The sequence below is a fragment of the Schistocerca americana genome, chromosome 1 (assembly GCF_021461395.2).
Source record: "Schistocerca americana isolate TAMUIC-IGC-003095 chromosome 1, iqSchAmer2.1, whole genome shotgun sequence".
NCBI classification, from domain to species: Eukaryota; Metazoa; Arthropoda; class Insecta; order Orthoptera; family Acrididae; genus Schistocerca; species Schistocerca americana.
This window is the reverse complement of record NC_060119.1, coordinates 1,176,906,295-1,176,922,478: the sequence shown is the minus strand read 5'-3', so window position 1 is coordinate 1,176,922,478 and position 16,184 is coordinate 1,176,906,295. Positions and strand designations below refer to the sequence as shown.

The following is a 16,184-nucleotide window of genomic DNA, read 5'->3' as shown; positions in this document are numbered from 1 at the left end:
TTATCCGTTTTTCTTGTGTTGCTCACTCGTATGACCTTTCCTAAGCATATTGTAAGTACTTAAACTCAGTATGTACTTACATTCCTGAAGTTACATTGACCTTGTAATATTTATGTCCAAGCATTTCTAATTTGTCTTTTGTGCAAATTTTGCCACAGTTATCTGATGATGATTACTCGAAACGCGTCATAAATATAGTTTATAACAAATCAAGGTGTTTCCATGGAATTAGTGTATATCAAGTGTGGTCGCAGAGCTTACAAATGGAAGACTTGACCAGTCAAGTGGTAGGGAGGAAAAAAATGAAATTAAGTACACTACCTAAAAGTTAAAATGACAACCTAATACACGTAGCTAGTAATATATGTCCCTAAGCCGACACGTAACAGTGTCTCTCTAAACGTTGTTGTAATGTCCACTCTTTCGTGGGAAATGTGTTACTTGCAAAAGACTAAAGGAGTCACTTCTCATAATGAACTATCTAAAGAAATTCATTCGTTTGGTAGTGCTCTACGTATGGCTGCTAATTCCGCAGCATAAATACTGCATTCCTTTGGTAGAGAATATAGTTCTCAATTCCGGTTGCGTACGTACATATAGTCGACTCGTTTATATTTTTTTGAGCCGTCTGTATAAAGAAGATTAAAACGAAGTTACTCGCGTGACTGAATAAAATACACAGTGATAAAAACTGGCACCTGTCTCCGTTACCGCGTGTTAGCTCCACTCTTACTACAGCGTCCTGAGATTAGCTAAAATTTCCTTGTAAACACACCGAGCCGCGCGGGGTACCCACGCGGTTTTAGGCGCCTTCTCACGGTTCGTGCGGCTCGCCCCGTCGGAGGTTCGAGTCCTTCCTCGGGCATGGGTGTGTGTGTATTGTCCTTAGCGTGAGTTAATTTAAGTTCGGTTAAGTAGTGTGTAACTATAGGAACCGATTACCTCAGCAGTTTGATCCCATAGTACTTATCATAAATTTCCAATTTTTTCCAAACTGAGCTGACAAAAGTCATGGGTTAGCGATATGCATAAATATAGATGGCGGTAGTGTCGCACGCACACAAGCGATAAAAAAGCAGTGCATTGGCGGAGCTGTCATTTGCACTCAGGTGATGCATGTGGAAAAGTTTCCGACGTGTTTGTGGCCACTCGATCGGAATTAACTGACCTCGAGGACGGAACCGTAGTTTGCAGCTACACGTAAGGGAGCTTCCATTTCGGAAATAGTTAGATAATTCAATATACCGAGATTCATATTGTCAAGAGTGTGCCGAGAACAACAGATTCCAGGCATTGCCTCTCGGCACGGACAAAGCAGGAACCGTAGTTTGCAGCTACACGTAAGGGAGCTTCCATTTCGGAAATAGTTAGGTAATTCAATATACCGAGATTCATATTGTCAAGAGTGTGCCGAGAACAACAGATTCCAGGCATTGCCTCTCGGCACGGACAAAGCAGGGTCGATAGCCTTCAGCTAACGACTGAGAGCAGAGGCGTTTGAGTACAGGCAAAGGTGGAAAAACGGGCCCCTGCTGGTATTATGGGCCCCCTGCATATTTGCAAGTACAGGCCACGAATTCTACAGAGAGCACATGAACTACTAGAACTAGTTGCCAAACTTCACTGTAGAGTACGCAGACGTAGTAGCTGTCATGGCTTGCGAGTAGTTGTGCTGTGAATTTTTTCGCTGTCATCAAAAGTTTGAGAGGTTAGTGTTTACTTGAATAAAACTCAAATTTCTAACATGTTATCAGTGAAACTAAGGTAAGGTACGTATTTGGCTTGTTGTTGGGATGCCGTTTTGCATTAATTAACGTTGGTTGCGAACCAAACTAGCCGTAGGCAAAATCGTTTTTCCCAAGATGGCGAAGGTGGATATATGGGCCCCTTTTGCTGCTGGTATTACGTACCCCATAAAATCAATCAGATTTTATGGGACCATTTACAAATATTGCTACTCTTTATGTTTCAGATGCCTCGAAGACATCTTGTACCCCCAAGAAAATCGAAACGGCGATCGTGGGACAAAGCAAATATGGCAAATACTATTGTAGCTATTAAAGAGAGAAAAGTGGGATTGAAAAAAGCGGTTAAAGTGTACTCTGTCCCTCGTTCTACGCTCCAAAGGCTTTCACGAATCGATAAACCGTTCGAAGAAATAGTTAATATTAAATTGGGCCGTCCACCGGTTTTACCACAGGGACTTGAGGATGAACTGGTTAAATATCTTCTCATTATCGAATCCAAATTCTACGGGCTTACCAGAAATGACGTCAGGCGCATGGCCTACCAGCTTTGCACAAGAAACAAAATCCCTCATCCATTTGCTGGTCGAGCTTGGTTTGACCATTTTATGTCACGGAACAATAATATTCTGTCTATTTTGAAGCCATCCGCAACTTCGATTTCACTTGCTAATGGGTTTACTAATCAAGGGGTTTAATGAACAAGCTGTCGACAATTTCTTCAATTTACTTGAAGCTGTGTTTGTAACTACAAATATTCTGCGGACAGAGTTTTTAATGTAGACGAGTCAGGCCTTAGTGTCATTCAAAGCAAAATTTCTCGTGTCATCGGCCTGAGGGGAAAAAGGCAAGTTGGTGCATTATCTGCAGCTGAAAGAGGATCACTTGTAACGTGTGTGTTCTGCATGAGCGCGTCTGGTACTTTTGTCCCACGATGCTAATTTTCCCCAGGATAAATATGACGTATACACTGATGAAAGGGGCTCCGCCTGGCTCCATAGAAAGGTATCATCCCTCTGGTTGGATTCAGAGCAACCTCTTCACTGATTGGTTAATCCATTTTATCTCTAAAACAAAGCCATCAAAAGGTGATCCTATTTTGCTTATTTTAGATGGCCACCATACCCAAACAAAGAATACTGACATAATTGACAAAGCTCATGAACACCACGTTACAATAGTTAGCTTCCCTCTGCTCACTACACACAAGCTGCAACCGCTAGCTAAGAGCTTCATGGGACCCTTTAAGTATCTTTATAGTGACTACATAAGGCAATGGATGCTGCACAACAACAAGCCTCTTGGACCATACGATATTGCTGAGCTACTTGGGAATGCATTCCTGAAATGTCAAACAGCTGAGATAGCCATTTGAGGGCTCAGAGTCACAGGATTTTTTCCTGTAAATCGCAAAGTGTTTAATGATATTGACTTTGCTCCCTCTGAAGATATCGACGTTCAAAGTCTGACTGTAGATGCTCTGAAAGCCAGTAAAGGGCGAACTCCTAAGGACAAGCCTTCAAGTCAATCAGCACAATGCATTCATCCTGGCACATCAACGACATTAACTACACCAACTGCAAAAGACTTGGCCGAAGCTGGGTCCTCAGGATGCTCTTCCCAACAACGTTTTGGTCATGTTTCTCCCCAAGACGTATTGCCGATACCAAGACCAAAAAGAAAATTGACAAACAAAGGCCCTAAACCCATTACTTGTGCTGTTATAACTTCTTTTCCTTACAAACGTGCGCTAGAAGAGGCAGAAGAAAAGAAAAATAAGAAAACTAAGAAGAAACAAGACGGAAATGAAAAGAGCAGTACAATGAAGAACGGCGGCAATGAAAACCAGCCAAATTCCACAACAAGTAGGAGAAATAAGTTAGTGCATGAACATGAATCAGATGAAGAAGGTGAAGAGGCAAGTGTAGGTTTTGATTCGGAAGAATCGCTACCAGACATTGAAGTTGGTGTTTCTGTCCCTGATGATGACGACGCTGTATGTCTAATTTGTGAAGGGGTTTTTTCAAAGGACACAAAAGGTGAACTTTGAGTCCAGTGTATAGCCTGTGAGATGTGGGCTCACAACGAATGCGCTGCATGCGAAAAAGATGCTTATGTGTGTGACTGTTGTAAATAGACTAGGCGTAGGCTGTGAAAATCATCCCACCAGTAGACTAATTAACAATGTTCAGAGTGAATCTTTCTTTCATTATGTACAAAAATTAAATAAAATTTGTTTTTAAATTTTTGTTTCTTTCTATTTCAAACTACCTTGGGGCCCATATTACCAGCACAGATTCTTGACGCAACAAAATGCAGACTATCAGGAAAAAAATAAAATTTTATTTTAAATATTAAAAAGGTGAACCAAAACATGTCTTAACTATTGCAGGACATACTAGAGAAATGTTTTATGTTAATTTCAGGTGATTATACCAAAAATAAAAGGTGTTATATAAAAAAAACAAAGTGGTGGCCCATTTATCCACCTTTACCTCTACTGTTAACAAACATGGGTGAGAAAAGTGTGAGAATTACCGCACACTCAGCTTAACAGCTCATGTATCTAAGTTGATGAGCATATTGTGCTCATGTGGGAGCGATCTAGGTGCTTGTAAAACAATAAACTGGTAGCTAAGATCGCAGGAATTCTTTCTATTCCATGATTACCGGTTTAGGCGAAACTAAAGCCGCCATCATCGGATCTAGGGAGGACAGAAAACACTATAAAAATGGGCTTGGATATCACTTATATAACATGTATCCATATAAATTTAGTTACATACCTGAGGACACACACAGGTTACAACATCAAGGCAAACAATTGTGATATTAATAGTTGCCTATAACACGAAGGCCTCACAAAATTGTCGTACGTAGCACATAGGCGTCCAAGAGAGATGACATTATAAATGTTAAGTGACTCCATGACATACAAGCGCAAGCTACAGGGTGTTTCAAAAATGACCGGTATATTTGAAACGGCAATAAAAACTAAACGAGCAGCGATAGAAATACACCGTTTGTTGCAATATGCATGGGACAACAGTACATCTTCAGGCAGACAAACTTTCGAAATTACAGTAGTTACAATTTTCAACAACAGATAGCGCTGCGGTCTGGGAAACTCTATAGTACGATATTTTCCACATATCCACCATGCGTAGCAATAATATGGCGTAGTCTCTGAATGAAATTACCCGAAACCTTTGACAACGTGTCTGGCGGAATGGCTTCACATGCAGATGAGATGTACTGCTTCAGCTGTTCAATTGTTTCTGGATTCTGGCGGTACACCCGGTCTTTCAAGTGTCCCCACAGAAAGAAGTCACAGGGGTTCATGTCTGGCGAATAGGGAGGCCAATCCACGCCGCCTCCTGTATGTTTCGGCTGGCCCAAAGCAATCACACGATCATCGAAATATTCATTCAGGAAATTAAAGACGTCGGCCGTGCGATGTGGCCGGGCACCATCTTGCATAAACCACGAGGTGTTCGCAGTGTCGTCTAAGGCAGTTTGTACCGCCACAAATTCACGAAGAATGTCCAGATAGCGTGATGCAGTAATCGTTTCGGATCTGAAAAATGGGCCAATGATTCCTTTGGAAGAAATGGCGGCCCAGACCAGTACTTTTTGAGGATGCAGGGACGATGGGACTGCAACATGGGGCTTTTTGGTTCCCCATATGCGCCAGTTCTGTTTATTGACGAAGCCGTCCAGGTAAAAATAAGCTTCGTCAGTAAACCAAATGCTGCCCACATGCATATCGCCGTCATCAATCCTGTGCACTATATCGTTAGCGAATGTCTCTCGTGCAGCAATGGTAGCGGCACTGAGGGGTTGCCGCGTTTGAATTTTGTATGGATAGAGGTGTAAACTATGGCGCATGAGACGATATGTGGACGTTGGCTGTCATTTGGACCGCAGCTGCAACACGGCGAACGGAAACCCGAGGCCGCTGTTGGATCACCTGCTGCACTAGCTGCGCGTTGCCCTCTGCGGTTGCCGTCCGCGGTCGCCCTACCTTTCCAGCACGTTCATCCGTCACGTTCCCAGTCCGTAGAAATTTTTCAAACAGATCCTTTATTGTATCGCTTTTCGGTCCTTTGGTTACATTAAACCTCCGTTGAAAACTTCGTCTTGTTGCAACAACACTGTGTTCTAGGCGGTGGAATGCCAACACCAGAAAAATCCTCTGTTCTAAGGAATAAACCATGTTGTCTACAACACACTTGCACGTTGTGAACAGCACACGCTTACAGCAGAAAGACGACATACAGAATGGCGCACCCACAAACTGCGTTGTCTTCTATATATTTCACATCACTTGCAGCGCCATCTGTTGTTGAAAATTGTAACTACTGTAATTTCGAAAGTTTGTCTGCCTGGAAATGTACTGTTGTGCCAAGCATATTGCAACAAACGGTGTATTTCTATCGCTGCTCGTTTAGTTTTTATTGCCGTTTCAAATATACCAGTCATTTTTGAAACACCCTGTAGTTACTACCGCAACTCCGGCTCTGTTCTTACACTACAGGCCGCGTCGCGAGATGGCGCTAGCAGAAGAGGCGCCAACTCAGGATGTGTTGGATGTCAGTTTGGCTTTAGGAGAGATACAGGCACCAGAGAGGCAATACTGACGTCGCAGTTGATAATGGAAGCAGGACTAAATAAAAATCAAGACACGTTCAGAGGATTTGTCGACCTACAAAAACTGATCGACAATGTAAAATGGTGCAAGATGTTCGAAATTTTGAGAAAAATAGGGGTAACCTATATGGAGAGACAGGTCGTATACAATATGTACAAGAACCAATAGGGAATAATAAGAGTGGATTACCAAGAACGAAATGCTCGGATTAAAATGGTGTAAGACACAGACGTAGTTTTTCCTGCCTACTGTTCAATCTGTACATCGAACAAGCAATGATGGGAATAAAAGAAAGGTACAAAAGTGAAATTAAAAGTCAAGGTGAAAGGGTGTCAACGATACGATTAGCTGATGACATTGCTATCTCGAGTGAAAGTGAAGAAGAATAACATGATCTGCTGGGTCTAATGAGTACAGAGTATCGATTGAGATTAAATCGAAGAAAGATGAAAGTAGTGAGAAGTAGCAGAAATGAGAACAGCGACGTTCACGATTGATCAGGATTGATGTTAACGAAATAGATGACGTTAAGGAATTCTGCTACCTAGACAGTAAAATAACTAGTGACGGACGGAGCAAGGAGGGGATCAAAAGCAGAATAGCACTGTCAAAAATGGCATTCCTGACCAAGGTAAATCTACTAGCGTCAAACATAGGCCATAATTTGAGGAAGAAATACTTGAGAATGTACGTCTGGAGTACAGCAACACATGGTAGCGAAACACGGACTATGGTAAAACCAGAACGGAAGAGAATCGAAGCATTTGAGATGTGGTGCTACTGACGAGTGCTTAAAATTAACTGTACTGATAAGGTAAGGAATGAGGAGGTTCTGCACAGAATTGGAGAGGAAAGGTATACAAGTAAAAGATTGACAATGAGAGGGGACAGTACCTGTTAAGAGATCAGGGATTGAATTCCACGGTACTGGAGAGAGCTGCACAGGGCAAAAACTGTAGAGGAAGATAGAGATTGGAATACATCCAGCAGATAATTGAGGATGTAGATTGCAAGCGCTACTCTGAGAAGAAGAGGTTGGCACAGGAGAAAAATGCGTGGCGGGGCGCATCAAACCAGTCAGCAGTCAGGAAAAGAAATGAAGTGGAATCCCGGTGAAATTAGAGCAGAAGACAATGCAGACAATGTGTATGGTACGACGAACGTATCCGTTATGTCAGTGGGGCGACATTTGGCATTAATGGGCTATGGCAGCAGGCGACCGATGCGATAGTCTTTGATAACAGCACATCACCTGCAGCACCTCTCCTGCGTTCGTGATCATATTGGTTAGACCCTATACGATTAGACCGCATACGACTGGAAAACCATTGCCTCGTCAGAAGAGTCCCGATTTAAGTTGGTAAGAGCTGATGGTGGGGTTCGATTGTGAAGCAGATCCCACAGAACCATGGACCCAAGGCACTGTGGAAGCAGCTGGTGGCTCCAGAATGTTGTGGGCTTTGTTTATGTGGAATGGACTGCATCCTCTAGTCCAGCTGAACCGATTATTGTCTGGAAATGATTATGTTCGGCTACTTGTAGACCATTTGCGGCCACCTGTGGACTTGAAAATTGTCCACAAATTGTTTGAGGAACATTTCGGGCAATTCGACTTGGCAACACAGACCGCCCAACTGAATCCGATTAACATTTATGCGACATAATCGAAGAGTTAGTTCGTGCATAAAATCCTTCACCGGTAACATTTTCGCGAGTATGGACTGCTATAGAGGCAACACGGCTCCAGTATTTCTGCAGGGGGCTCCAGTGATTTGATCCATGCCATTACGGACCAATATTCCCAACAAAGATTTTCTCTAGAATTCCTGAACATGTTCTCAGTTCGAATATAATAAATTTTCTTGGGACCGAGAAGCTTATGTTCCCGAAGCAGCACGCTTTTAGCAACGTGCGCAACTCGGTTTGCTCTTTTCTCACATGATATACTGCGAACTATGAATAAAGTGCAACAGGCGAGTTCCATATTTTTTGATTTCCTGAAAGCATTTGACACAGTGCCGCACTGCAGGCAGTTAACGAATGTACGAGCATATTGTAACAGGTTCTCAGATATGTGAGTGGTTCGAAGACTTAATAAGTGATATAGTTAATATATCCCAGTATGTTGTCCTGGACGGCAAGTATTCATCAGAGACATCATCAGGAGAGACTCAGGGTAGTGTGGTAGGACAGTTATTATTTTCTAATACATAAATTATAATGCAGACAGGCTGGGCAGCAATCTGCAGCTGATTGCTGAGGATGCTGTGGTGTGATGGTAACGATCAGAAGTTGAGTGAATCTAGGAGGACACGACTTGACACGATTTCTATTTGGTGTGATAAATAGCAGCTAGATCTAAATGCAGGAAAATGTAAGTTAATGCGGATGAGTAGGAATTGAAAGTACGAATTAAATAGAACGGATATTTCAGGGTTGTGGTAGAGAAGGCGAATGATCGACTGCGGATTATTGACATAATTTTTGGAAAGCGTGTGTCATCTGTAAAGGAGTCCGCATATAGGGTACTAGTGCAGCACTGCTGGAATGTTTGAGATTCGTACCAGTTTGGCGGCTGAAGGCTTTCGACGTAAGAAGTCACCCCCATTCTGCCACCGGCAGTAGCTGCATAAAAAATGTGAAGAAATCGAAAGAAAAAGATTGTCAGAAGGACTGACTCAGCAAATAGGAAACTCAAAACAACCTTCGGTGAGACTGAAAGCAAGGGTGGTAAGGTTAAGAGCGCAACTGGAATTCCATTTTTAAATGCAGAGGGCAGAGCAGATAGATGGAAAGAGTACACTGAAGGCCTCCATGACAAGGTAGATTTGTCCGATGTGATAGAAGAAGAAACTTAACTCGATTTAGAAGACATAAGGGATCCAGTATTAGAATCAGAATTTAAGAGAGCTTTGGAGGATTAAATAAGGAAGGGATAAATAACATTCTATCACAGTTTTTAAAATCATTGGGGGAAGTGGCAAGAAAACGACTATTCACGTTGGTGTATAGACTTTTTGAATGTATGAGTCTAGCGAAAATCACTTGACTTTCGGAAAAATATCATCCACACATTTTCGAATACTGCAAGACCTGACAAGTGCGAGAACTATCGAACAACCAGATTAACAGCTTATGCATCCAAATTGACTACACGAATAGTACTCAGAAGAATGGAAAAGAAAGTTGAGATTAAGACAAAATACAGGCAATTCTGACGTTGCGGTTGATGATGGAAGGAAAACTAAAGGAAAATCAAGACACATTCATAGGATTTGTCGACCTGGAAAAAGCGTTAGACAATGTAAAATGGTGCAAGATGGTCGAAATTCTGAGTAAAATAGAGGTGAGCTAGAGGGAGAGACGGTAATATACAATATGTACAAGAGCCAAGAGGGAATAGTAAGAGTGGAAGACCAAAAACGAAGCGCTCGGATTGAAAGGAATGTAAGGCAACGATGTCGTCTTCCGCCCCTACTGTACGTCGAAGAAGCAATGATGCAAATAAAAGAAAGTTTCAGGAGTGGAGTTAAAATTCAATGTGAAAGGATATCAGTGATACGATTCGCTGATGACATTGCTATCTTCAGTGAAAGTGAAGAATAATTACATGATGTGTTCCGTGGAATGAACAGTCTAATGAGTGCAGAGTACGGATTGAGAGTAAATCGAAGAAAGACGAAAATAATGATAAGTAGCAGAAACGAGAACAGCGAGAAACTTAGCATCAATATTGGTTATCATGAAATTGACGAAGGTAACGAATTCTGCTACTTAAGCGGCAAAATAACGCAAGATGGACGTAGCAAGGAGGACATCAAAAGGGAGTTTGGGGAATGGAATATATCTTAACAAAAGGGGAGTTAGGGTCCTCTATAGACAATTTGGTAAATTTGGTGTTGCTTAAAGTAGTTTTTGGTAACTGTTTTGCAGTTCAGGGTAACAAAGGGTATTAATAAATAAGAAGACGCACATTTTAAGTTAAATGATAACTATTAGTTTAGATGGTAAGCTATTTGCCGCTCTTATTCCTTTGTTAAAATGTGTTGAAATACATGGCAACCTATATTGCTACAAAAAAATGATTGAATCTGTTGGAATAATATATTCGCTGATTTCTGAAGTCATTTTATCCAGTGTAATATGATACTTCATTGGTGGCGAGGGGTGGCTATAGCACTGCCCCTGACTGTACGCAAACAGTCGTTTACCTGCTCTTAACTTTACACTGCAGTTGTGCCAGTTAGTTGCCTTTCTTGTGATTAGTCTGTGAGAAAATTTTATATTAGGTAAAATATTATATTATTATTTATGTTATAACATCTCGACTGATTAGCTGCTGCTTGGGCCAGAGGAAGTTCTACACCAACAGTCTATACTTCATACGGCCAGAGAAGAGCTCTGACAGTTGACACAGCCTTGGCGCACGTGCTTCGCACATCGACGACAGCCGATCAGATCGTAAGCTTTTGTTTACGTTAGCGTGACAATGCTCCAGTGTTGCTGCAGTGCTGGGCGACCGCTGCTTTCGGCCAGTTGCACCACAAGTTACGTTAAGGTTTGTGTGTATACGTGTGCATTCCCTTATTTCTGTGAGTTTCTTGCCGTGTGTACAAGTGGATAAGTGTGTATATGTGGAAAATGGCTGCCTGTAGTGCAGAGAAGAAGGCTTTTCGGAAAGTAGCTAGGCTGGAATCCCAAGCACGCGAATTTATATACATATTGCGTGTTTACTTTGAAAGGGAAAGGGACAATGATGAGCCTTTGATATCAGTGAGTAAAGCGGTTGACAGTGGCAGAAGCATAGAACATCTCTACAGCGACAGTGAAGGGAGTCAAAAATGATAAAGAGGCTGCCAATTCAGCTGCAAGGCCTGTTATTGTGACTTCTGGAAAGTCAAGGAAGAGATCGTGTTCATCTGCTACTTAGGGTTCATCGAGACTGAGTCACTATTCTTCGTATCGCGTGTGTTAATTTGTTAATCGTCGTGTTGAACTAAGAACTATTATTAACTGGTGCATCTTTCGTGTATTGTGATCACGAAATGGACTAAGTTTTCACGAGTCTTTCATAACTATTTAGTGTGGGGATTTCGCTATCTTTCTTGTACGCTCTGAATTTAAGTTTACTGCATTTGTTAAGGGCATTTTTCCCTCTGTGTTTTAATTTAATACCGTAGGACCGCTTCCCGTCTATTTGAGACGTCTTTTCTTGAATAACATTACTTAACAAAAGTCTCTGTCGTCTACATCAATTACAGACTTTAGAAAAGAAGCCTTTTTATTAAGCTATTTATTTAACTTTTGTTTTACATTTCTGTGCATTTTATTAGCTCGCAGTTTCCGCCAGTGCATAGAGAATTTGACTGCAGGATCACAGCTACAAGTTATTATTTGCAGCAAATTAACTGCGGGGTATGAAAGCAGATATGGGTGGTTTGACGCTATGACTTCATGGAGCTATTCTTTTTAAACAGACCCCTGCATTCCCAAGTATCTAAAGTGGGAGAGAAGACGAACCACTCAGCAGTAGCAGTAAGGTACCTTCACAGGCTACAAAAAGCTGATGTTCCTTCTGCGCTGTTGCATAAAAACTTGGCAGGAATGTAAAGCAGCACTCCGTCTTCTGGCCACAATTGGCCCATCAGGACCATCCGACCGTCGTGTCATCCTCAGTTGAGGATGCGGATAGGAGGGACGTGTGGTCAGCACACCGCTCTCCCGGTCGTTACGATGGTTTTCTTTGATTGGAGCCGCTACTGTTCGGTCGAGTAGCTCCTCAATTGGCATCACGAGGCTGAGTGCGCCCCGAAAAATGGCAACAGCGCATGGCAGTCCGGATGGTCATCCATGCAAGTGCCGGTTACGCCCGACAGCGCTTAACTTCGGTGATCTGACGGGAGCCGGTGTATCCACTGCGGCAAGGCCGTTACTGGCAGGAATGTAGCCAGTGCATATATTTGCTAGCAGGGTTGGTTAGGGGAATGTACGGTCGCAAAGAGACCGGGCTCCGGACGCCACATACCACTGCCGACATGAAAGACCATCTTGTTCAGAGTTTGGTGTATCGTGCTGCCTCTGCAGCAGCAATTTGAGCAGCAGTTGGCACCACAGTGGCATAACTAACTGTTACAAATCGGTTATTTCCAGGAAAGCCACGTGCCCGTCGCCGTATAGCGTGACCCGATACCATCACTACTTTCGAGAGCTCTCTGGGGACAGATGGAGGTTTATTTTGTTTCCTGAAGACAATTGGTTCTGCCGGTGTCAGTGGTGGCCGTGTGTTGGTCGGAAGTAGCCAGTTGAGGGCCTGCAAGTAACCTGTCTGCGTGTTAGAGACAATGCACCTGCGTCTGGAGCTACAGTCTGGATGCGAATTCATATGACAGCAGGGCCACTCTCGTGGTTATCCCACGCACGCACCCTGACTCCAAGGCTGTACGTCGGCCTGGTGATTCGACTTCTTGTGATGCCGTTCACGAACAGCATTTCACGGGGTGGCTTACCAACAGGATAACGCTCGCCCACAAAGCGCTGCTGTGACGCAACATGCTCTAAAAGTCTGGACATGTTGCCTTGCCCTGCTCTGTCACCAGATCTCTCTCTACTCGAGCGCACATGGGAGATCATTGGACGGCAACTCCAGCGTCATCGGCAAATAGCACTAATGGTTCCTTTACTGACCGACCAAGTGCAACAGGCACGGAACTCCATCCCACAAGCTGACACCCTGTTCCTCTACAACACGAAACATGCACGTTGGCGTGTGTATAATCAACATCCTGGCGATTACACCGGTTTGTAATGTACCAGCGTTTCAAATTTGTAACGGATTATCTTGCGCTTACATTAATCTGCGACCTTGCAATGCTAATTTCTAACATTCTACGTGGTGTCTGTTGTTCTATGTCGTGTCTCCCTACCACTTCCGCGCAACGACGCTCTGAGCATGTTTTTTAGGGAATTGACTTGTTTGAACCTGGGACCTGTTGCTGGTAAGGAGACGTCGGACCACACATGACATGTAGAGTTCAGAAGAGTTCAGTGAGACTAGCGATGATATAACCAAATACTTAACGATTTCAGCGTCAGCTCCACTGCACTCCCTGTAAAAGAATCTTAATACTAACTAAATTTAGTGGAAGGGGTTCAAGGCTTTCCTATTTTTAGTTAGCTGGTAAAATAACGTCGAAAAGCAGTTAAGTTTACCATTGGAAATTTTATTCTACTCGCAAAACATTGTTTATAAATTGCACTATTGATAAAAGGAAATGTTTTAATACAGGATGATAAAAACCAACTGCGTTCAACAAAAATGTGAACGAATATTCCCTGAATGGGTTTCCAAGTTCTACAATGGATCGAAGGATGACCGATGCCATATCACATCTATAATCTAGGTTTAAATTAAGTTTCACAAAAGAAAAAACTATCAAAATGGTCTACAGCGACTCTCAATTATCTTTAATTACTTATCTAACTTGTCGTAAATTACAGTGGCTGATGTGGCTTCTCAATAATTATATAACAGAAAAATTATCGCGTTTCAGATTTTAACTTACGTAGCAAGTGTGAATACCATGAGCTTTAATTGACGATCGACACTAGTATTCCATAAAAAGGGGATGTAACAGATGAGACTTCTGCAGTTCTGAGTGAAGCCGTATGCGCTCAAAAATGCGGCATCGCGTACGTTCATTACCTTATTGGTGTTCGTAAGGGGGCGGCGGCCGGCGCAGCTTCATACAGCTCGCCGTCTCGGAAGCAACTCTCTCCTAACTTCCCCTTACTACAACTGACCGAAGTTGGTTAAAAAAAAACTATCTGGCTGTGACTTCATCTGAACAATCAGGGTCTCAATGTTAACCTTAAGCTCTGCCTACAAAAATTCTGTCTATCCAATGAGAAACGCTATACTTTTCGTGGTGGGGCAATGTTTTTAAAGTTTGCAACGTAACAGAGACGCGAAAAAGTCTCACGCTAAAACTTGCAGCTGGTGTGGCCCTTTTAGCGTTATCGTAAGATCTATACTGTTCTTCTGGAGGGCTCTATCTTTTAACATGGGCTGGGGGTTGATCCTGGCGGTTACTTTTCGTGGTGGGGCACTGTTTTTTACGTTTGCAACGTAACAGAGACGAGAAAAAGTCTCACGCTAAAACTTGCGGCTGGTGTGGCCCTTTTAGTGTTATCGTAAGATCTATACTGATCTTCTGGAGGGTTCTAGCTTTTAACATGGACTGGGGGGTGGTCCTGGTGGTTGGCTGGCGACGTGGGTGTCCGTCCCTTATCGTAGGGCCTTCTAGCTTAACACGGTTGTGCTCTCGGCTTCTGTTCTCGCTTCCCCCCTCGGAACTGCGTCTGTCTCACGGTGGGAAGGTATGACATGCATTTAGACATTCTTGTGTTAGTCTGTGGTATTCCATTTGCTCACTCGTTACTCGTATTACTTTGGTTAATTTAATGTCACGATTTATTCGGAGCTATGTGACATACTACTGGATTTGCTTATCATGCCAGCCAGGGTTTTCATGGAAGGTGTTGGATTTACCTGACACCTTACAAATTACTTAAGTATGTTACCTAGACAACTTGTAATGAGGTTGCCAAGGGAACTTAACTAATCAATAAATGCGGTACTTGGATAACAAAGGTACATGCAGGAGATCCACACATGTCGTGGCTCACTGTAGCAGAATACGACATAGGCAGGAAATTACTGTTTCCGCCCGGGATCGAACCGGGGACCTCCTGCGTGTGAAGTAGACGTGATAACCGCTACACTACGCAAACGACGGACGCGATGAGTCCATCCTTGTTCACTCGAAATTGTCTCAGCCTTTCTCTCGTCCGCGCATGCACACATGATAGTTATTTTGACAGCCTGAAACCCATCACAGCCGAGGGCTCAAGAAGTCTTCGGGGTGCTCGAGAGGGAGTCTGCCGTAGCACCCCGAACGAGATAGCGGCGTTTCTCGCAGTCGTTATTGCAAGTCATATCATGAAAAGCAATCACTTTCTTAGCAGTAGGCTTAGTGTCACCAGGATGCGGACGTTGCAGCGCCTGCAGAACAAGGTGCTCAGGTGGAGCCTGCACGCCCCGCCACTCACGAGAATTGTCACTCTCCACGAGGAAGCGGATATCGTGCCCCTAAAGACGACCTAACGCAACAACGCGCGGCGGCTCTATGAGAAAGTGGATGCCTTGCGGGACACTGTCCATGGGTTACGCCACGTTGGGACCACACTTCCACGCCGCTGGCATCGACATCCGGTTCCCCCAACTATCCTAGAGGAAACGGATTCCGACCATGGCTAACGATAGGTCTGGCACGCCCACCATGGACGCATCCTTTGGCGGGACTAGCCCCCATTCTACGTCCAATACTTTCCAATCATACCCGCCCATGTTAGGCTAAATTTTTCTGCCTGACTCATGTAGCACTGTCACCGTCAGAGGGTGGTACGGGACTACAAGTCCCACCGCCACACCTCCAAAGTGAATTGCAGTGACGCCAGTCACTGCCCTGTGGAAATTTACTGCCTCACCAACACAGTTAGACCGCACTAGACCGGTGATGCTGTATTGCAACATATCACAAAAAAAAAAAAAAGCAGTAGGCAGTGCGAGTCCCGAAATTATACTACTGTACTTTAATTGTGTTTCGGTTTATTTTGGCGATTCCCACATAGAATGGAGAATGGCCTTAGTACGGAAATAAGAGGAATCGGAATTCGCCCAGAAAGTTGTCTGGGTTCGTTTCCTCTACTCGCAACTCGAGAGTGGAGTG

At 43.4% G+C, this 16,184-nt stretch overlaps 1 non-coding gene across 1 annotated transcript; it reads right to left on the bottom strand.

The window, feature by feature from the left end:
* Positions 1–15,113: 15,113 nt before the first annotated feature.
* On the bottom strand, positions 15,114–15,186 carry Trnav-cac. Its single transcript has one exon. It is a non-coding gene; the product is annotated as a tRNA-Val (tRNA).
* Between the last annotated feature and the right edge of the window lie 998 nt (positions 15,187–16,184).